Raw genomic sequence first — 23,194 nt, 5'->3', positions numbered from 1 at the left:
CTATATATCAATCCATTAATGTAACATCACTTGTATGTATATACCTTACCTGAATAAACATCTGAATCTGAATCTGAATCTGAATCTGATGGGTAGAGTGGGAGAAATTGAATTATTCACAGAAACATACTGGAGCCTGTCAGTAAGGTAAGACTGAAGGTATTGCAGGGAGTGTCCTCTGACTCCATAATGATGTAATTTAAGAAGAAGGTTTTGGTGGTTGACAGTGTCAAAAGCCTTACACAGGTCCACAAATAACCCAACAGGGAACTCATTTTTATCAAGAACTGCATGAATCAAGTTAATCATACTAATAAGTGCATCGTTAGTGCTTTTTTTGGGTCTGAAGCCATATTGACAAGAGCTAAGTATATTGTGGTTGGCTAGATAAGAGTAAAGCTGCTTGTAGATTAGTTTTTCAAATATTTTTGACAAGTTAGGCAGGATTGCTATAGGTCTGTAGTTGTTAACATCTGTGAGATCCCCACATTTGTGAACAGGGGTTACGCTCGCTTTTTTTAGAATATCTGGAAAGGTTTGGAGTTCAAGTGACTTGTTGAAGAGCAATGCAATAGCAGGGGCTAAAGATGGAGGCTTTTTTGTAAATTAAAGTTGGTATCTCCTCAAGGGCACCAGACTTGATTTTAAGGGAAAGGATTATATCATTAACATCAGTGGAATTAGTAGGCTTTAGGTACAGAGACTGTGGATAGTTACCTGTAAGATAGTCCTTAACATCAGTACTGGAAGATGGAATGTCATTTGCAAGGGATGACCCAATGGAAGAGAAGAACCTATTGAACTCAATAGCAGAATCAGAACATTTTATAATAATAATTATAATTCAGAACAATAATTTTGTTGACACAGTTTACATTTGGTCAGGTCTACATCAGCAGATAATGAGAATTCCTAGAGATACTTATAACCGAGTCTAAGCCGAGCAGTAGTAACGGGTCCATAGAATTACCCAAATCGACCCAAATCAGGCCAAAACTACCCAAATCGTATTAGCATTACGTAAGTAATGAAGAAATATGGTATATTTACTTACTATAATGTTGGTGCTACACGTAGAACATGATCAAACCTATTTTTACTCTGAAATAATCTAATTTCATAACGAAATGAGACGTAAATATGTGAGAGGTGACGCCATAGGAAGTCGACGGTCCAAGCGACAATTGTGTGGAGCGACTTATCCAAGATATATGGTCGCCTGGAGAGTGTTTGCTGCCATAACAGCCTCCTGTACACAGTGATCCAGTCGTCGTATTTCATGGCTCAAATTGTCGCAAATTTAATTGGTAATATTAACAAGTAGAATGTGTATTTATAATAATATTTTTCATAAACAGCCACAAAATATTTAATATTTATTAAAAAAAAGTGTCTGGAAGTTAAATCAATTCCACATGACAATAAATTTGTTATATAGATACTAGCGTTATTCGTTGGTATGCGTTCGCTATTTAAACTACTCCAGTCCTTTTCGTTCATAGAACACCGAACCCTACACGCCCTCTGATATATTGCTTAATTAACAAATATTCACAAATAAAGATTATATTTATATATGTTATCAGAAAGGCAGATATAAAATAGTTTGTGTTAATGCATCACAGAGATTATACCTTATTAGAGAGGAAAAATATTCATATTTTAAACAAGGCTTCTTGGCCGACGCTCTCCTTACCGATATGGGAACTATGACCTTCCGAAGATCAATGTTAATTGAATCTATATATTGTAAAAAACGAAGTTTTTTATGTCATCAGAAAGACATATAAGCTGCATGTTAATACTTTGGTATAAATATAACTGAAGTGAAAGTGAAGATATATGCCTTTTTATAGTTACTTGATGGCTCGCTCAGGGAGTGTGAAGGCCTGCACACAAGCCAATCAATTTTATAATTAATGTACATATATGCAAAGTAACGTCAAAGGTTTTTATTTCAGAATAAAGACAGATGTAGACGATAATGTAAATACATTTCAAGGAAAACATATCTTAAATGAAAGCAAAGACATGGTCAAATAAATAGGCAATACCACACCATCGCCAGTGTCCGAACACATGAATATTCGCATTAGGTAGGTGAAAGGAAATGTACCCAACCATTTCCATTTACGCGACCAGTTTCCGTTCTTATGTTCTTACTTACATTTATTGAAATTTATCATCATCATCATTTACAGAAATAAATTAACATAAAAATGTAGTAATTTTAATACACAAAACACAAGTAGATATGTATGTAAATTATGACGCAGGATAGGATCACTATTGCAGAACTATTCGCATACTTTGCGTCATTATATACAGTACTGGAATTTAAAAAAAATCGCGGAATTCAGAGATAACACCATCATTGGTGTCCAAGAAAAGTGTAAGTACTTCATTTATAATGATGTGCTGCCCGAAATCTTAGCGAAGTATCTAAAATTTGCTTACTGTAAGTAATTCATGCAAATGATTGTAAAGCCGTCGCCCAGTTGGGTGGGTGTGGAGCACATGACTGTTAAGCTGCCGCCCAGTTGGTTGGGTGTGGAGCACATGACTGTAAAGCTGCCGCCCATTTGGGTGGGTGTGGAGCACATGACTGTTAAGCTGCCGCCCAGTTGGGTGGGTGTGGAGCACATGACTGTTAAGCTGCCGCCCAGTTGGGTGGGTGTGGAGCACATGACTATAAAGCTGCCGCCCAGTTGGGTGGGTGTGGAGCACATGACTGTTAAGCTGCCGCCCAGTTGGGTGGGTGTGGAGCACATGACTGTTAAACTACCGCCCAGTTGGGTGGGTGTGGAGCACATAACTGTTAAGCTGCCGCCCAGTTGGGTGGGTGTGGAGCACATGACTATAAAGCTGCCGCCCAGTTGGGTGGGTGTGGAGCACATGACTGTTAAGCTGCCGCCCAGTTGGGTGGGTGTGGAGCACATGACTGTTAAACTACCGCCCAGTTGGGTGGGTGTGGAGCACATGACTGTTAAGCTGCCGCCCAGTTGGGTGGGTGTGGAGCACATGACTGTTAAGCTGCCGCCCAGTTGGGTGGGTGTGGAGCACATGACTGTTAAGCTGCCGCCCAGTTGGGTGGGTGTGGAGCACATGACTGTTAAGCTGCCGCCCAGTTGGGTGGGTGTGGAGCACATGACTGTTAAGCTGCCGCCCAGTTGGGTGGGTGTGGAGCACATGACTGTAAAGCTGCCACCCAGTTGGGTGGGTGTGGAGCACATGACTGTAAAGCTGCCGCCCAGTTGGGTGGGTGTGGAGCACATGACTGTAAAGCTGCCGCCCAGTTGGGTGGGTGTGGAGCACATGACTGTAAAGCTGCCGCCCAGTTGGGTGGGTGTAGAGCAAGACTAGTAATTGGACGACTCACCATAGATGTAAAGTGCCTAGTATAGTGACTTGTGAGCCTCTTGTTGAATCACTTGTGATACAAAGATTATTGATGTGTGTATTTGTGTGGGTGATTGAATATGTATGTGAATGTATATGTATGTATATGTATATATGCAATTGACGATCACGAAACAATAATCATTTGTATGCGGAAAAATCCATATTTCATTTCTCTGGATTTACCTCATATGTATATATATGTACATGTATGTATGATTATGTGTACATGTATATATAACATTAATAAGAGGAAATGAAGATGAAGAAATGATAAAAAGAATGGCAATAGTGGATAGTAGTAACACACTTAAGAATTATTCAGTAATAAATACAAACTCGTCCTTCACCTATGATAAAGGAAAGTCAACTTGGAAGGATTCAATTTACATGAGATTAAGATTAGGATACAAATATATCTGGCAATACGGAGTTGATGTCAGTGAAAAAGATAAGGAGTGTAAATTATGTAGTATGCCGCACGCCCACACCTTAGAACATTATGTATTAGAGTGTCAACTTATTGATAACTATAGAAATAAGGAAATAAGTAATGTACCACATCAAATTGTTTGTATGTGTGATAATGGTATGATAGACAGTATACTTAGGAGCTACAAAAATTTTGCCCCAAGAGTGTAACAATTGTATGCTGTACTTACTATATTAACCTGCAATGTTAAATGGGATTCTTGTAATGCTAATTGTCTATTTGTACTTACTGAATTTGTACGCCCCTTGAGGGACTTGAAGTAGAGGGGGTAGAAATAGCCTAAGTTACTCTATCCCTTTGAGATGTATTTTTTTCTTGTCTCAATAAACATACTTGAACTTGAACTGTAAATATTTGTGGCTTCCTGACCATAAAGTTACCGCCGCAGTCGAGGGTAAGAGACCGGATGTACCCAGTATACAAGCCGCACTAGCTATTAGTTCATAAAAGCTGACAACTTACCCAGATAAACATTACTTCCTAATTATATATATATATGCAAATAATAAAATTAAAATGTTTAAAACGTGATTATATATATGTATCATGTGGACAGTTTTTAATGTAATTTTTTCTCCTGATATTCGGGTTCTTTATTATGCTTCATCTTGAGGCAAAGCCCAATACCTTACGCCATATTGATGCTCTGTCTACAGATCATTCTCTCTCTCTCTCAAATCATATACATTGATGGTTTCCTACACCGCCACACGGGTGCAGCTGCAAGTGCAGTTGCCTCTACCCATCAGACAGAACTATTTGCCTTGCTTGTTACACTAAAATGTGTACAAGTGTGTGTGTCTATGTATTAACACGATGTACTGAACGGGGTGAGAATAGCTTGAGCTACCTCATCCATTTGTGTGTATTTTACCTCAATAAACTTATTTCAATTTCAATTTCAATTCAAGTCTCCAAACTTGATGCATTAATTGTAAGTGATTTTCTACCATCCTGCATTAATTGTAAGTGATTTCTATCATGCTTAATTGCGCGCAACTCTCTAAGACACAATTGTAACATGACCGTGTCTGAAGCTAGACAGAAAACACAACATTATTAGTGATGGTAACATAAGCCATTTCATGTGAATTCCATCTTCGTTGACCTCCGAAACTTGAGGAATGGTCCAGAAAATAGCTACTAAAGTTTAAGTCAAGTGTGAAGATACTTTAGTTGATACTTAGATACTTCCAATAAGTGTAAACATAAGTGCTGACGATGCTACCTTCCTCTATTCAGACCCCAACCCAAACGCACTATATAATAATAAAAATAATAGATTTAAAAAGTCCACTCATGGATGTAAACTAACAAACTCACATCAAACATAAAAAAGACCGACTACTATTTTTGTTCGAAAGTAAATCCTGAAACCAAATTCAACTTCAGATACACAATGTTAACATTAGCAATAATGATTATGGAAAGTTCCTTGACCTATACATAGACAAGAGACTGAACTTCAGCATCCACATACAACACATATGTGAGTGGTGAGAGAGAGAGAAAGAGAGAGAGAGAAAGAGAGAGAGAAAGAGAGAGAGAGAAAGATAGACAGACAGACAGAGAGAGAGACAGACAGAGAGACAGAGAGAGACAGAGAGAGAGAGTGAGAGAGTATTCACCTAGTTGTGCAGGCGCGGGTTGAGCTCTGCTCATTCGGCCCGCCTCTCAACTGTCAATCAACTATTACTGACTAACTAATTTTTTTTCTCTCGCACACACACACACACACACACACACACACACACACACACACACACACACACACACACACACACACACACACACACACACACACAAACAATCGACCGGGTAAACAAGGATAAACTATTCAACACTGGTGGGAAACTGAGTACCCACATGAGCCACAGAGACGTTAAAAGGAACTTTTTCAGTGTCAGAGTAGTTAACGGATAGAATGCATTAGGCAGTGATGTGGTGGAGGCTAACTCCATACACAGTTTTAAATGTAGATGTGATAGAGCCCAGTAGGCTCAGGAATCTGTACACCAGTTGATTGACAGTTGAGAGGCGGGACCAAAAAGCCAAAGCTCAACCCCCGCAAGCACAAATAGGTGAGTACACACACACCAGGAAGCAACCCGTAGCAACTGTCTAATTTCCAGGTACCTATTTACTGCTCGGTGACATCACATTAACATTTACAGAGAGTAGAGAATTAATTAGGTATCTGGGAGCTAGTTAACTGTTGTGGGATGTATATCTTGAGGTACTGTATACAATGTTCACAACAGAGCAATGTATAATCATTTCATTGTATACAACACATTGAGAAAGAATGAAGGTTAGATCCGAAAATTATTGTGTGGCTCTCTCATGACTTGTTTCCGGCGCGAAGAGTTGTGAATTTACATGAAAATGTACCAACAAAATCTTGTTACATAGCAGTAGGAGTAACATTTACTCCCTAGGTCCACGAGTCTAGAGCGCTGTCCACTCGGCCACCACCTCCCTTATGAGAGGGAGAGAGTGAGTGTGTGTGTACTCACCTAATTGTGCTTGGGGGGGTTGAGCTCTGGCTCTTTGGTCCCGCCTCTCAACTGTCAATCAACTGATGTACAGATTCCTGAGCCTACTGGACTCTATCATATCTACATTTGAAACTGTGTATGGAGTCAGCCTCCACCACATTACTGCCTAATGCATTACATCTGTTAACTATTTTGACACTGAAAAAGTTCTTTCTAACGTCCCTCTGGCTCATTTGGGTACTCAGTTTCCACCTGTGTCCCCTTGTTTGCGTACCACCCGTGTTAAACAGTTTATCTTTATCTACCTTGTCAATTCCTCTGAGAATTTTGTAGGTAGTGATCATGTCTCCCATACTCTTCTGCCTTCTAGTGTCGTGAGGTGCTTTTCTCGCAGCCTTTCTCCGTAGCTCATGCCTCTTAGTTCTGGGACTAGCCTAGTGCCATATCTCTGAACTTTTTCAAGCTTCGCCTTGTGCTTGACAAGGTACGGACTCCATGCTGGGGCCACATACTCCAGGATTGGTCTTACATATGTGGTATAGAAGGTTCTGAATGATTCCTTACACAGGTTCCTGAAGGCTGTTCTGATGTTAACCAGTCTCGCATAATCACACACTCACGTGTGTGTGTTTGTGTTTGTGTGTGTGTGTGTGTGTGTGTGTGTGTGTGTGTGTGTGTGTGTGTGTGTGTGTGTGTGTGTGTGTGTGTGTGTGTGTGTGTGTGTGTGTGTGTAAAATATACACTGAGGACAGGCAGCTTGTGCATGTCTATTCGTTAGGTGTATATCGAGGTCCACCTCCAAGGTCGAACTACTGACCTCCACATTCACCCTGGGCACAAGTAGTCTCGAACCACTAACCCCAGGAGCAGGAGACTGTAGTTCTATTAACTACTTTACCTACAGCATAAAGAAGAATTCCAGAAACAAGAAATGGCAGTTGTTAACTGCTTCTGGAATCCTTCCTCGAATGTAGATGTTGCAAGGTTCTTTGATTATGTAAGTTAACAATAAAGAACTAGATACAAATTAAATGTGTGCTATAAAATATGTGTATGTGACATATATTCATATAAGCACAGACGTTGCGGTATTCAGAGTAAGGACAGTTTTTCCTCAGACCCATGCTCGACTTTGTTACTTGCCCCATACACATGTTTTATTTCACACATTTCATTGTGATGAACGATGGACCTGCTAGTTCCAGTTTGCACTGTTCTACTTTCTTCAAATCCATCCAGGAGTTCTCGTCTAATGACACTTTTAAGGGACCTATTTGATAACTCAAGATTCCATTCAATACTGTCTTTATTTACTGCAGCCTTAGCAAGGGCGTCAACTTTGTCATGTTCCTGCATGCCAGTGTGAGAAGGAATCCACAACATTTTTATATTTACCCTCTTGCAAAGTATTCTTATATATCTACGTCTAGCTTCCAAGACAAGCACGTTATTACTTGATTGCAAACTGTTTATTGCTCGTAGTGAGGATAGGGAGTCAGAAATAATTAAGCTGTCTACTTCAGTGTTGTCAATAATTTCGAGTGCTACCAGTATCGCTACCAACTCGGCTTGCATTGTGGACGTCCAGTTACTAATTCGGATATTTCTTTGAATTGTGCTGCCATCGGGCTGATGAGCAATAACAGCACTTCCTGCCCTCCCTGTAGCTGTATTGAGTGATCCGTCAGTGTATATGGTCTGTGCAATGTTGTTTTCAGCTTGTATATTGTGAATGTGTTCTATGGTGCTTAATTTAGCAGCAAGCTGAGCATGAGGGTTGCTTGTGATTAGTTTCTTGGTGTGGTATGCAGGGGTCGGGATGTCAAAAGGTACTATCTACCAGGGTGGAAGGAAGTGCTGTACTCTTTCATCTGTATATACATCGTGCAGTGCCATCATTTTAATATGAGTGGCAGTTCTTTGAATCCATTTAGACTCGCTAGTTCCATTTCGTATGTGTTCTAACAGTGCAACTGACACAATGTTGTTTTTGTTATCACGCAGCAGCTTTAGTCCCATCATAAGATTAATTTCAAATATTCTATCTCTAATGCTAAGTATATTTAATTCTTTCCGCATGTTGAGAACTTTGGTAGTTATAGGACAGCCAAGTATAATTCTGAGTGCTTCATTTTGCATTTTTTCCAGTCTATCAATACTTTTGCCATTCTGCAGGACCAAAGCTGGTGCATGATAGTCTATCAGAGACCTTATATACGCTAAATACATCATTCTTGCTATTCTAATATTAACACCATATTTCGGGCTGTACCCCACTACAGTTCTGAAAGCCTTGAGTCTGTCTCTACATTGTTGATGTAACTTATTGACTGCAGTTGAGGTACAAGGGACAGAGACACCAAGGTATTTGAAAAAAGAGACATAGTCTATTGGTATGTTGTCTATCTTAAGTTTTCGTGGTCCACTTTTGCGGTTGCCAATTTGTCTGTTAAATACCTTAGTTTTAGCAGCGTTGATTACAAGACCAAGGCTCTCACAAGCTGTATGTATACAATTTAAGACTGTTTGCATTTTGCGGTGGGTTTTAGTATGCACAAGGATGTCATCTGCATAGCTGATAGTGATGTTTGCCGGACTAGTTGGGATTGATTTTAGTAAAGCATTAATTAGAACATTAAACAAGGTAGGACTAAGTACTCTTCCATGTGGGGTGCCTAGTTGCACTACTTTAGTTTCACTCTTGTAGCCTTGGAACAGCGCAGAGGACTTCCGGTTGGTAAGATAGCCTCGTATCCACTGTAATAAATGTCCCCCTATATCCATTCTCGCTAATTCATACATAATCACTTCCCTATTAGCAATATCAAAGGCATTTTTTAAATCAAGAAATGTTGTGTACTTGTGCCTTTTATCTCCATGAACAGTAAGAAAGGTTGTGATACAGTTGTGTACACTTTTACCATGTGTGAAACCATTGATATCAGGTGACATGTGCTCTTTAACTCTATACAATAATCTATTAAGCACCATTCTCTCAAAGGTTTTGCACATGCAACTGGTCAGTGAGATGGGACGGAAAGCATCAGGTTGGCCAGGCTTTGGTACAGGTACTGTAAGACTGGTGGTCCATGATACAGGCAACTGCCCAGAGACATAGCTGGCATTAAACAATTCTAATAATGGGTTACCGGGTACACGATGTAGGAGTCTTAGAATATCATAGGTGATACCGTCCTCACCAGGAGCAGTGCTACTGCCCCTGGAGAGGGCTGCATCCAATTCATAATCTGTATATGGAACATCACATTCATCATGTTGCTTGCTCAACATGAAATTTATGAGAGAATTTCTGTCTGTGGACCTCGCCTGCAATTTCTCCCTAGTGCTAGCTGGTAGCATTCCAAGGCTGGAAACCTGAGCCCATTTTGCAATTAACTGATTGGCTTTCTGTAGTGGGTTTGGGTGTGAAACTTGTCTACTATTTTTACCAATAATTTTGTTTATGCCTTTCCAGGCTTTGCCCAGGGGAGTATGCAGGTTAAGTCCACTAACAAAACCCTCCCATTCATTTTGTCTCAGTTCAGTCATTCTCTCCCTTGCCGCTGCAAGCGCGGCCTGAAACAGTTTTAACATTTGAGGAGTTCTAAGGCTCTTATATGCTTTACCTGTCTGTCTAGCAATTGATTTAAGCTCTTTCAGTTTAGCATCATCATAGTACTGGTTGTGTCTGACCTGTTTACCAGTACTTCTTTTTGTTTGGCGTGACTCACTATTTTTGATGGCCTCATAGGTATATGGGTACATCCGGTCTCTTACCCTCGACCGCGTCGGTACCTTTATGGTCAGGAAGCCACGGATATTTACAATGGGGCTCGGTCAGTCAATATGATTCCTTTGACATCACTCAACTTATGTATTCTGTTCTCGTATTGACAATTTGAATGATATCAAGAATATTTTGAATATCTTCTGACATAGATGGTGCTGTAGTTGATTGTTGTTCATGACCTGTCCAGTGGGTCGAGACTGGTCTCATTAGCATCTCTCAGATTAGTGGGAAGAAATTCTTGCTGCAAGAATGTGTGTTCTCAGAGCTAACTAGGGTAACTAAAATACTTATTTCCTAAATAAATACTTTAATTGTAAATATTTGAAAATATATGGTATGTTTCCGAATTTCTGACGATATTAAACATATTGTGGTTTATAATTAAGTTCTTAATAGTGATCCTATCCTGCATCATAATTTACATAATATCTACTTCTGTTTTGTGTATTAAAATGACTACTTTTTATGTTAATTTATTTCTGTAAATGATGATGATGATAAAGTTCAATAAATGTAAGTAAGAACATAAGAATGAAGGTAACTGCAAAAGACTTATTGGCCCATACGAGGCAGCTCCTCGTATGGAGCTGCCTTTGATAAGTAATTACCAAAGAAGGCACCAAGCCGGGAAGGCTGTGTAGCACAATAAAATAAGTCTACTGCTCCTGAAGAGGACGGTATTACTTACAGTTTACTGAGATTAGTCTCACAAGTACCAGGTAATCCACTTTTAGTGTTGTACAGAATGAGTTTAAGTGAAGGAGTATTACCTGATGATTGGACAGTGTCATTGTTCCCATCCCCAAAGCACACTCAGATAATTATAGACCCATATCTCTAACATAATTTTGTCTATTAGCACAGTTTTCGGCGTGAATGCATTTTGGTTCTACAAGGTAGCCAACTCCATCAAAATATTAAATATGTACCCAACTCAATTAACGATTAATCAACCAATTACTCCATGGGATAACTTGGATCTAGCAGTTGATTTTGTAAATGCACCCAAGAAAGATAATGTACACTCTACATTATTAAAACAGTTAACACTGTGAAGCATCACTGAAAGTACTCAGAGTATGGGTAACGATGTGTATCAGTGCTATACCGACGGTTCTGTAGAAGAAGGTGGATGATGTACCGGATGTGCATGTAATATATTTGAACAATCTTCTCTCGTACATACATGAATGAAGCGCGTCAATGATTGGGCAAGTACAACTCAAACCGAACTTGCATTCATATACCTTGCCACTGAATTTTTAAAACACAAAGGCAGTCGACTTATATACTGTGATTCGCAGAGTGCACTCCTGGTATTGAACGCACATAGTAGTGACACCCAGAAAATAGTCAGTGATATTCGAATGAATATTTTAGCTGCCAAAGAAAAGAGATTTGAAATTAAATTCCTATGGATACCATCACATGTTGGCATCTCAAGGCATGACACTGTTGATATGCTTGCAAAGACAGCCTGTAGAAAACCAGTGGTAGAAATTTATATGGGTGTTTCATTAGCAGTGACAAAGAGAATACTTAAGCAAACATCTAATGAAAATCTCACCGACCTAACAAATTCACAAAGACCTGAAAATTGTAGCATTAAATATTATGATAGATATCGTGCGGAGACATTCACATACAGGATTAATGGAACAAGAACCCAATGTGATGTTATAGTGGCCATAATACGCTTGGGATATAGACGTATCTGGCAGCTTTCTCAAAACCCAAATGTCGAGTACACAATGTGTCAACTTTGTAAAAGAGAAAATATGCACTCCCTTGAACATTATATTGTAGAATGTCCCATACTGACTGACTTTCGCCCTCCTGGGCTAAGGTATGCTGAACTGTGTAATTACTATTTGAGTACTGGAACACTTGATGATATATTGAACTTGTACCCTAGATTGACCATGTAACGTATCAATTATACAATGAATGTATGTGATGTAACTCTATAACCTGAGCTTGTGAAAGCACCTTAATCACCTTCAGTGATTAAGTGCTTAATTGCACACTAGTTTCTCTATCAGTTATCTCACCTTGTCAGAGTAAAAGAGACAAATATATGTGTATGTATGTGTGTATATATGTATGTATATATATATATGTATATGTACGCATACGTCTGTGTGTGTATATGTATGTGTATAAAGTATATGTGGAAGCTGGTCAGAATTCAATTTCACCTTTGTAAATGCACGTTAATGACACTATGTAAAAGACACATCGAACACTTTATGTAGGGCATACGTAAATCTGTGTATTTATGTATTTACGTATGTAGCTTAGCCTAGCATTTTAAAAACACTACAATCACCTTATGTGGTTAATTGTTCAATAAATCCCTGACCTATATGTTTAACAAATCTCTAACCCTATCAATGGAGTTAGTTAGTTTAGTTCTTATATTATGCACCCTATACCCATCTTGTGGGCGGTAGTGGAAAGGGTTAGAGTCCATGGCGGACTGAAGAAAATGTATATATGCTGGTTAGCATTGTTAATGTGTGGCCACGTCTGTGGTAGAAAATAATACAAAAAATCAAATAAAGGTATTATTGAAACTTTATAGGAAAACATTAAATGCTAAATATATCTTTAATATTATACTTGAAATATTGTATACTTTGCTCTTTCCATCGTACTTCTGCACCTGCTGGCAAGTGGTTCGGTGCAGTGTGCAGGTGATGTTCATTACTGGGTGAGCTGGCAGGTGATGTTCATTACTGGGTGAGCTGGCAGGTGATGTTCATTACTGGGTGAGCTGGCAGGTGGTGCTCACCTGCCAGCTCACCCAACGAAAATTTGGTTTTTAATACACTTACACATTTATTGGGTCTTTCCTTCACTTTCATTCAAGCACTAGGGTATTACAGTAAGTGTTTTAATTATAATATTTATTAACGTTATTATTTTGAATTTTTATTATTATTAGTATTATTATTAACAGGAGAGGAGTGTGTGTGTGTGTGGGGGGGGGGGGGGTATAATGGTACACATGTCCACATCCCAATGCCCGCCCTTCCAGGACTGGGGGTGCGGGGGTGTACAATAAACTATACCCACATCCGGCGGCAGCTTGTCGAAGGCGGAAGTGTAGCCTAGACTATTTGTCATGATAATTAGTGATGACTCTTATTTTGATTATGGGTCCGTAATCCAGCTAAGCTTTTATTCTTAATTTATATTACAATGCTGGTAAAATACACTTCTTGATGATGAGTATGGAGTACAAATGAACTCATTGTGTACCCAAGTTCAAGTTCAAGTGTGTTTATTGAGATAAGCAATAAATACATCTCAAAGGGATAGAGTAGCTTAGGCTATTTCAACCCCCCTCTAATTCAAGTCCCTCAAGGGGTGCACAAATACTGTGACTACAAATAGACAAATAACATTACAAGAATCCAAACAAGAATTGTGTACCCTATACTCACAGGATGAATATAGGGTACACAATAAACTACCACTCACATCATGGGTATGGGTTGCACAAGAAACTATCGCGCAGAGGATGAATATGGAGAGCAAAGTAAACAAAGATTCACACGATGAGAAAGGGTTGCGCAATGTCCTATGACTCACAGAATGAGTATTAGCTGCACAATAAACTACAGGTCACAGGATAAGTATGGGTTGCACAATAAATTACAGGTCACAGGATGGGTATGGGCTGCACAAACTACCGGTAACAGGATGAGTATGGGATGCACAATAAATTACGGGTCACAGGATGAGTATGGGTTGCACAAACTACTGGTAACAAGATGAGTATGTGGTGCACAATAAATTACCGCACAGAGGATGAGTATAGGGTGCACAAACTGGTTGGGTAAATGGAAATGGTTGGGTACATTTCCTTTCACCTAATGCGACTATTCATGTGTCCGAACACCGGCGATTGTGTGGTATTGGCTATTTATTTAACCATAACTTTGCATTCATTTAATAATTATATTAAGATATGTTTTCCTTGAAATGTAGTTACATTATCGTCTACATGGCTTTATTCTGACATAAAGACCTATGGCGTTACTTTGCATATATGCAAAGTAATTATAAAATTGATTGGCTTGTGTGGAGGCCTTCACACTCCCTGAGCGAGCCATCAATTAACTATAAAAAGGCATATATCTTAACTTTCAATTCAGTTATATTTATGCCAAATTATTAACATGCAGCTTATATTTATGTCTTTATGATGACATAGAAAACTTCGTTTATTACAATATCTAGATTAAATTAACATTGATCTTCGGAAGGTCATAGTTCCCATATCGGTAAGGAGAGCGTCGGCCATGAAGCCTTGTTTAAAGTATGAATATTTTTCCTCTCTAATAAGGTATAATCTCTGTGATGGATTCACAAAAACTATTTTATATCTGCCTTTCTGATAACATATACAAATATAATCTTTATTTGTGAATATTTCTTAATTAAGCAATATATCAGAGGGCGTGTAGGGTTCGGTGTTCAATGAACGAAAAGGACTGGATCACTGTGTACAGGAGGCTGATATGGCAGCAAACACTCTCCTGGCGACCATATATCTTGGATAAGTCGCTCCACACAATTGTCGCTTGGACCGTCGACTTCCTATGGCGTCACCTCTCACATATTTACGTCTAATTTCGTTATGAAATTAGATTATTTCAGAGTAAAAATAGGTTTGATCATGTTCTATGTGTAGCACCAACATTATAGTAAGTAAATATACCATATTTCTTCATTACTTACGTAATGCTAAGACGATTTGGGTAGTTTTGGGCTGATTTGGGTCGATTTGGGTAATTCTATGGACCGGTAGTAACATCTAGAAGTCTTCATCCAGGGTAAAACTTTCACCTATGTTAATTACTCTTGTTAGTTAGTTTAATTAATATCTTATTGCCATAGCGTGTTTGAATCACCAAGACGAAAAACTGTCATATATAAACAGGGAGAAAAACAAAATAACAGGGACCATGTACAAATAATGTCGATAAAATCAATAAATAATACATATGATTAGTTTCAACTTAACTATAGTTGTAAAGCTCAGTAATTAAAAATAAAATATGATTAATATGTAAATAAACAATAAATGCGTTTTTAAAAATGGTTAAAAATCCCAAACAAATCTCCTGAAGAGGACCCGGAGATAACGAGGGGAAGGTGGTGGTGGGAGGATCAATACGGGTCAGCGTGTGGCCAGGCTGGTGCTCCTCTGGGACTCCTGCCGCTCTCTTGGTGAGGTAAGTGCACCACTCTGTTACTGCTGCTGGTGCACGCCAGGGGTGGAGCTGGAGCTCATGGGTGCCATTATGTCACAGGGGTTGGTCAAGTGAATGTTTGACACATTGGGTGCCATTATGTCACAGGGGTTGGTCAAGTGAATGTTTGACACATGGGGTGCCATTATGTCACAGGGGTTGGTCAAGTGAATGTTTGACACATGGGGTGCCATTATGTCACAGGGGTTGGTCAAGTGAATGTTTGACACATGGGGTGCCATTATGTCACAGGGGTTGGTCAAGTGAATGTTTGACACATGGGTGCCAGTTGTCCGACACCAGGGGTCTGGTGATAACCTAGCGGAACTGAACTTAAATTAACAGCCTGACTTAATAATAATAACAATAATAATAATTTATTCATAATGTATTCATACAATGTACTCAAGAAGAGAGAAAATATTCATACAGGGGATACACATAAAATGAACTACCAAACCATGTACACTAACTTAACCTAGTTTTGCGCATTTTTTGTATTTATGTATATAATTTATTATACATAACCCAATAATGTATCATTTTAACTATCTGCAGTATTAATGATTTTGTTTCATTGCCTCAAACTTTAGGCAAAACCTTGTTTACCTGAATTTATCTGAGGTACACTGTAGTGGCCTTAATGAGGACAGGAAGCTGGCAGCTTGTCAACACTCCCCCCCCCCCATTTGTCCTGATGATTTTGTCGAGCTGGATTTTAAAGTTCAGGAGCATTTTGGCATTTCCTGCTTCTTTGGGTAGGTGGTTCCATGGGTTTATAACTCTGTGGGTGAAAAAGCATCTGTTTTCTGTCCCACATTGTGGTTTGTTGAGCTTGAAACCATTGATCCTCATTTGTGTTGCATCTGACCTTTTAAAGAAGTGGGTTGAATCACAGCCCTCCAAATTGATCAGTATTTTAAAAGTTTCAATGAGTTTTCCTTGTTTTAACCATTGTTTTATCCATTCTAGTATTTTACCATTTATTCCATGGGCCTGTAATTTCTTTGCTAGTTCACTTTCTAAATAAAGATGTAATAAAACAAAACCTAGTCTATCTTATTTATGAATTTTGAAGAATGAGGCTCCCTTGAGGCAACTTGAAAATGGGGCAACTTTGTTTAGTCATGTTACAATCTTAAGGTTTTGTGACTAAGAATGTTGCCCTTTTCCAACTGCCACCAAAGTTAAGCCAGGTACTGTATATTCATACTCAAAGTTTATGGGGCTTAAGTTAATTTTGAGTAGTACACTGATTTCTGTGACACGTGCTCTAGTGAAAAGTTTTTATTTTTTTCATTTGGAAAAAGTTGTCGACTTAGTTGTTTTATATGCCTATTCCTCTGGTAAACCTTTGTGGTTACCTTCAGATTGCAGTTACTAACAAGTAAAAGATAAACATCCCTTATATTTTGTGGAATTTTATCATAAATGTATTAATCCCAGCTAGATTTATAGATAAACGGAATACAATCCTGTGAAATTGTTTACTGTATATATTTGGTACTGGAATAGTGTAATTGCTATGGCATTGCAATGCAATAATTAGTAGTACTGTTCATAAAGAAAAATGCTCTTAATGCTGTATTGTATAATTCATGTTGTTACCTTTAGCTCATATTTGTTTCCATCTCTTTGATGGGTAATTTTAGTATTGGACTATAAATATTATGTATTAGGACAATAACATTATATTCTTGAATACATGTGATTGGTCATTCCATTCCATTTAATCATTGGAAGTGATAAATATGTGATCCTTTTATTATTTTGACCCACCACGCAGACAATTGCCAAGAACAGTAGCAGCTCAAATCTGTAGTAGAGCACAGCCTAATCATAGTTAATCAGAAAATGTATCAATAAAATGATCCACTGGAGCAAGGCACTTTTGAGCACATATTTTTGTAATGTATCCTTTAGTGATAAGTACTACAAAGGATTTTTATCTTATTCTGCAAGAATAATCTAAGTAGTGGTCTAAGTAGACTGACTGATAAAAGTTCAACTCCATCAAGTACATAAAAATTAAGAATTTAAGGTGTGTGGGAGCCTGACATTCTGCCAAAAATGCGGTAGACTGAATAATTAGCATAAATTATCCAACCTAATATGTTCTAAATCTTTGTAATTCAGAAATTCACCTGCGTACTTAGGAACATTATATAAAATGTGTTTATCCCTATAATTCTGAATCCACATGTTAGCATAATGCATAGGCTTGTAACATATTGGAAAAGGAAGTAAAAGAAATGAAGAATGAGTGAAGAAACTCATGTGGTGAGAGGAGGGTTAGAGAGGTGGAAGGGGAAGTGTGAGGAAGGAGTGGTCAGGGGAAGGGAAAGTTTAGAATGAGAGGGAGAGAATGAGATCAAAGAAGAAAGTAGAAGAGTAGAAAGTAAGAGTAGAAGTATAGTAGAGAGATAGAAAAGGTTGCTGCCACAATCCATTCAAGTTAGTTAACAATAAGACAAGGAATGGAACTTGTCTGCACAACAATATTATCTGATATTATCATGTATCAACTGTAAGCATGTACTCGTATAACCAAGAATCTTTAAGTCTATATCTTAAGCAAGTAAACTTAAGAGGGCTCTTCACTAGCTTTCAAAATCCAAGATCTAGGGATCAGAATTAAAGACAATTTACAAAAATAAGTTAATCAATTATATGTTTACTATTATAGGTATCATAATTCAACCATATTACCTGATATTCAAGAGTCAACATTAATACACCAATTTGAGTCACCACACAAGAAATTGAGAACACCTAAGGCTGACTGCCCCTGAACATCACACAACACCTAAGTTGAAATCACAATATTCGTCACCTTACAAGTTCACTTACCAAGTGAACTAAGAGACTAAGTTGGTAGAGAGAGAGGGGGGGGGGGGGGGGTTAGTACGGCTGACAGTCCCCCACCTGGCCTGACAGGCCTAGCCTGGCTGCGGAACCCCTCTCTGGAGAAGTGTTACGGCCCTATTGGGTCGCAACTGGGTTCTCTGATGTTAATAGAGTTTGGGTATCCGGCCCCAAGTTAGTAGTGGCTTTCAAGGGGTGTGTTCCGTAACAAGTAAATTAAAGGGGAAGGGAGACAAAGGCAAAAACTTAAATATATAATTATCACCGTCACCATAAATATATAAATTATCACACGGGGGAGGTATAAACACTATTATGTACAATATGGTCTTCCTCTGAAGACGCTGAGTGTTCCACGGTGCTCAACGATGCTTAGCCCTTGGTCCTCTTGTGGCCTCGCAATGAATCCTTCGATTCTCTCGAGTCTACCCTGGCCACAGGCCAGCCAAATCACAGCTCCACTGGGGACACCGTCGTGGAGGCCGTCAACCACAAATCCAGCCTGTAGCTGGCAGGTTCCAATCAGTTCCGCTGGTTAGGCCACTCCACGACCGATACTAGGGTTGCGAGCCCTAGGCAGGAGCCTCGTGTGATCCCACAGATCACTCTCCTCACCACAACACCCCAATGGTTAGTCTTCTCCACTAGTCAGCCCCGGGTACGACAATCCCTGGTTCTGCCACCTCACTGGCAGGCTAACACAACAGTGTTCATCCGAGGGGTGACTCACAGCTTCAGCAGCAAATGCGTGGAGGTTCTACGGCTGCCTTGGGTAGACTGATCCAACTTCCATTACAGCAGTCCCAGGTCGACTCTGTAATCAGACACGTCATCAGTAATAGGGACACTCTAGTGCACCTCACTTACAGGCTTAGACACAAACGCCCACCTATCCACTCCATAGATGGCGTTGCTGTCTAAGCTCCACCTCACCAGAGGTCAGCAGCGGGTGTGTTATGAGCTGATCAGGACGGGAAACTAGCCCTTGTGGCCAGTATATCTCGTCCTCACTAGATGGCGTCGTCCATTTGGAGGGGGTTTTGGGAGCTGACCCACAGATGGCGCGGTCGTCACTGCTCCGTGCTCGGACGCTGGGCTCGGGTCCGTAACAAGAAGCGATCTAGTTATCGCTGTCCTCCTTGATATCTCAAATGTTCAGTTCCATGGGTATATGTAAAATTGTATGTATATGTAAAATAATATACAAAAACACATTTATGGTGTTACAGGCTAACTGAACTGTACACTTAATTGTACTTATTAATTATTATGTAGATGTATGTAATTAATATGTACTAATTAATTGCATTACATTCTTCATTATGAAAGTTGTTTATAATTAGCACTGAATGGGAATTATCTTGTGTAGGCATTTTTGTACATTGTTCTGGATTTATTTGTTTATAGTTTTATTATTGGCATTTTGTTGTAGTGAGGAGAAAAACTGATAATATTTACTTATATTATTGATGTGATTATGTAACAGGCATGCCAGCATATGCTTGTCAGTCGCCAAATTTTGAATATTCTCGACTATCATGGATGGAAACTTGATAGTACTGTAGCTGAAATTCTTTTGTGGAATCATATATATATTTTTATAAGTCAGACTATTATACAGGAATTGACATTGGCAGGTAACGCTGACCTGGTAACATGCACATTTAGATTAATGGTCATGTGCAATAAACACTTTAATTTTCTTCACTTCTGATATAAGGAAATGGTTTATCTTAACACCAGTAATATTGTTGGGAAAACTATGCTACAATTTTGAGTATTGATTGTTTTTCCACACCATTTTCCTAGTACAGTACTGTGCTATTTGGGAATTTTAATTTACAGAGGTCACACAATTTGTCAAAATTTGGCCACATAAAATGTTATACAGGATTTTTATTTTAATCATCATAGGTAATCTGTTAATCTGTTATTTTTGTTTCTCATAAAACACAATCTTTGTTTTTCAAGTAAAACATTTTGAAACAAAATACAGCCATTTTTCTTTATGGTAATTTCTGGGGGGGGGGGGAGCCCTGTCGGTTCCCCAGAGCTATCCAGGCTGATATGCTAATATTAGACTTTGGCATCAGTCAGTGTGAAAGGAGTTCTTAGGCCTACCAGGGACCATGAGCCAGAACCTGTACCTAGGGTTCCCTTCCCTAGGTGCCCTGTAAGTACTGTACTGCCTTTGAGGCTTGGGGCCTCCTTCCACAAGTTCCTTGGGTTCTGTCTCTGCTTGGTCACTTGCTGCTTGGCTTTCGGCTGCTCTTTGTGTGTTGCGGTGTTCTGGCATCCTTGTTCACCTTAGGGGTAAAAGGCAGTTTGCACTGGTAGGGGCATTGGGTACTGCGGAACTAGTTTTCACCTTTCACAGCAGCCGGCTCTGTTCCTCCTGGGTACGCTGTCCTCTTGCAGGGTTTTCTTTTTCTTTTTCTTGCCTGGTAGGGATGCCGGCCTTGGTTGTTGGCCCGTGTGTGTATCACATACACTTCCCTGTTCTGGTGGTACCCCCTGCTAGGTCCCTGTGAGTGTATGTCCCGGGGGTTCAGTTACTTAAAAGTTTGATTGGTAAACTTGGGCGCCGGTTAGTAGTACCCTGCCTGGGCTTCCCTGAGCGTGAGTTCCGTCTCAGGACCCTGGGAATCCCCACGGGTCCGATGGATGTGGCCCAAGTCCCTCTTCGCTTTATGTGAGTGTGAGGGTTGCTCTGTCCCCTTGTCTCAGAGGTGATTCTCATTGATTTTGCCTCGGCAACGCTGCCTGCTGAGTCGGTGATACTTTCGACCCGGAGTCCTGAGAGTTTTGTTGCTTGCTGGTGACTCGGTTTACCCAATCTACTGATGAATATATTTGAGTACAGGCGGCGCAGGCTTGTTAGGTTTAGGTTGTTGCAACACGCTAGGTTGGTTGCTGACCCAGAAGCCCCGAGGCTGCCCTGTTTTGGTTATAGGGACCTGGACTTGGGGGTGTTGATCGCTTCGACCTTGGTTCAGTCCGTACCCCCTTGTCCTTTCCCTGCTGTGGTTTGGTCTAATCCCCCTTCCCCCCCTGCTTCCGGCTCCAAAACGTCTGAGGGTTTCGGGGTCAGGGCGGGGTTTTAGATGGTGTAGAGACTTGGGCGGTCTTGAAGGATGCTGCTTCCGGGCCAGCGATGGAGGCATTCGAGTCTTTCTTCCTTGCCAAAGCATCTGGGTGTAACCAGTGGGTCAGACCTTTCTTCTGGCTTCTATGGCTGCGCCAGCCTCTTCTTTTGAGGCTGGGGCTTTGGGAGACGACTTGGCCCCTGGGCCTGATGTGGTGGCTCATGGGGCGAGGGAGGGGCTGACTTGGGGGGGCCTTGGACTCCGTTGGACCCCACCTGAATTTTTCTACCCTCTGAGAGGGGTCTTACTGTTACAAGGAGTGGGGTTTTCTTCCCCTCCCCCTTTCCCTTCGCGTACGAATTGGATTTGGTGTCTGCCTGTCCCCGGGTTTGGTTCCGTGTCCCTTCGAGTGCTTTGGTCCCGTCCTTCCAGAGATTTTTGGCTTCCTGCAGCCTTCCTGCTGTGGTGCGGGAGGCCTTTGCGGCTTACCTCCTGCACGACCCGGATTACACCTCTATTATGGATTCGTCTACATTCAGGTTTAGGTCTTCGTGTCCCTACTGGATTTGTTACGAGGTTCCAGAGTCATCCTGGATGGCGAACTGTCCTGTTTTTGCTTTGGAGGCTTGGCATTCGTTCTATTGTTCCCGCACGCTTGAGTAATGTGAGTCGTTGACAGTGGTCCAGGTTTTCCGGGGGGGGGGGGGTTCCTGGGGGTCTTTTTGTCCCTTGTCGTTTGCCGATTCTGCGGTGGACCAGGTAGCCTCGGCCAGCTATTGTCCGATGTTCGACTTACTGGTTCTCTGGGGGTCCCAAGGGGGGGGGGTGAGGGGGCCTTCACGGAGGGGTCGTGCCTGGGCTTGGGGTTCCGTGCGTCGTGGTAGGCCACTGGTGCCAGTTTCGGAGCCAGTGCCGCTTTTGGACCCATCTTCGTCTGATCGGCACGGTGTTCACTCTGTGCGGAGCTCAGGTTTTTGTAAGGGACGTCAGCCTTTTCGCGGTTTGTCCCATTGATGGGGCGATGGGGGTGAGGCTTGCTCTGTTCGCTCATGCCTTGTCCCATGATTTGTGGGCTTTTCGGATCGTTTCCAACGGCCTGCGGTGGCGTTGGGTGGCCCCGCCTCCTTCAGGGGTTCAGGGCTTGTGGGGCAGGTCTCTTCTCCTGTGCTCTGTCGGGTTATCTTGGATTGGGTACGCTTGGTTGTGGTCGAAATGACAGGTCTCTCGTATGGGTTTCCCATCTATTCCCAGTCCTGAAACGGGACTGTGCGTACCTGCGGTTCATTCTGGTCTTGTCCTGTCTGAACCCCTGGGTTCCTTGCTCCTCCTTCCAGATGACTACTGTACCAGGTCGGGCTTCTGTTGGAGCCGGGTGCTTGAATGGTGTCCCTGGACCTTCGGGATGCATATTAGCACATCCCAATTCATCCGCGGTTCAGGGACTGGCTCGGTTTTGTTGTGGAGTGTCAGAGTTACTGTTTTCGTTGTCTCCCGTTCGGATTGAACCTAGCACCTCGCGTTTTCACACGCCTTACTCGGGTCGTGGTGGCCCGACTGCGTCTCTTAGGTGTTCGGGCATTGGCCTACCTCTACGACTGGCTGGCCTGGGCTCCCAGCTGGTCTGCTTGTCTGCTCGCCAGGAATTTGGTTCTTTCCCAGCATGCCGGGTTCGGGTTTTTGGTGAACTGGAGGAAGTCCTGTTTGGTGCTCCCTCCCAGGTTGAGACTTGGCTGGGTCTTGTGTGGGATGCCCACTCTCGAACCGCTTCCTTGTGTCTCCCTCTGGAGTCTTCTCCTTCA

At 41.0% G+C, this 23,194-nt stretch overlaps 1 protein-coding gene across 5 annotated transcripts in view; it reads left to right on the top strand.

Annotated features, from left to right (window-relative positions):
- Positions 1–15,295: 15,295 nt before the first annotated feature.
- The window catches only part of LOC123755953 (COMM domain-containing protein 4), a 209,806-nt gene continuing 201,907 nt past the window's right edge, over positions 15,296–23,194 (top strand). For 2 of the 5 annotated variants that reach the window (XM_069300250.1, XM_069300245.1), the window contains exon 1: positions 15,296–15,426. The gene's annotated coding sequence lies outside the window, so the exon portion shown is untranslated. The remainder of the gene's footprint in view (positions 15,427–23,194) is intronic. The other 3 variants (XM_069300247.1, XM_069300246.1, XM_069300251.1) reach the window with 3 other exon arrangements.

The sequence above is a fragment of the Procambarus clarkii genome, chromosome 43 (assembly GCF_040958095.1).
Source record: "Procambarus clarkii isolate CNS0578487 chromosome 43, FALCON_Pclarkii_2.0, whole genome shotgun sequence".
Taxonomy (NCBI): domain Eukaryota; kingdom Metazoa; phylum Arthropoda; class Malacostraca; order Decapoda; family Cambaridae; genus Procambarus; species Procambarus clarkii.
The sequence above is the reverse complement of the archived record's forward strand: the minus strand, read 5'-3'. Positions and strand labels throughout refer to the sequence as shown.